Here is a 796-nt window from a genome sequence, read left to right on the forward strand (position 1 = left end):
CCACTTGACTGTCTGGCACAAGAGGCCTAGCTTTCAGCCTATCTCAGCTTTCAACATGCCTTCCTCATTAAGCTTAATTATTTCTAGCTTTTGATTTAAAGTGAGAGATGTATGGCTCCTCCTTTCATTTGAACACTTAAAGGCTATTGTAGGGTTATTAATTGGCCTAATTTCAATATTGTGAAATTGTGTCTCAGGGAATAAAAAGGCTCAAGGAGAGGGAAAGAGATGGGGAACAACCAGTCAGTGGAGTAGTCAGAACACACAGAACATTTATCTATTACATTCTCTATCTTCTATGGACACGGTTTGTGGTGCTCCAGAATAATTACAATAGTAACATCAAAAATCACTGATCACAGATAATCATAACAGATATAATAAACTTGAAAGGTTTGAAATATTGTAAGAATCACCAAAATGTGACACAGAGATACTAAGTGAGTACATGTTGTTGGATTAATGATACCAATAGGCTTGCTCAGTACAGGGTTGCCACAAACCTCCAATGAAAAAAAATGCAACATCTGCAAAGCGCAATGAAATGAGATATGCTGGTTCCTGTAGATTCCTACATGTGAGCACAGGTGTATACATATATAAGGCCATAGAGAAGGGAAATGCACCAAAATTTGTTAACTGCTTATTTTTGGGTAGTGAGTTAACTTCTGAACTCTTTAAACTAATTATTACTTTTATAACTGGAAGAAACATAATATAAAAATAATTTCCCACTTGTTTAAAAAATTGTTTTTCATGGTTTTGAAAACTAGTCATTTTATTACCTATCCTGCCT

The sequence above is a fragment of the Mandrillus leucophaeus genome, unplaced genomic scaffold, assembly GCF_000951045.1.
Source record: "Mandrillus leucophaeus isolate KB7577 unplaced genomic scaffold, Mleu.le_1.0 Scaffold222, whole genome shotgun sequence".
Classification (NCBI taxonomy): domain Eukaryota; kingdom Metazoa; phylum Chordata; class Mammalia; order Primates; family Cercopithecidae; genus Mandrillus; species Mandrillus leucophaeus.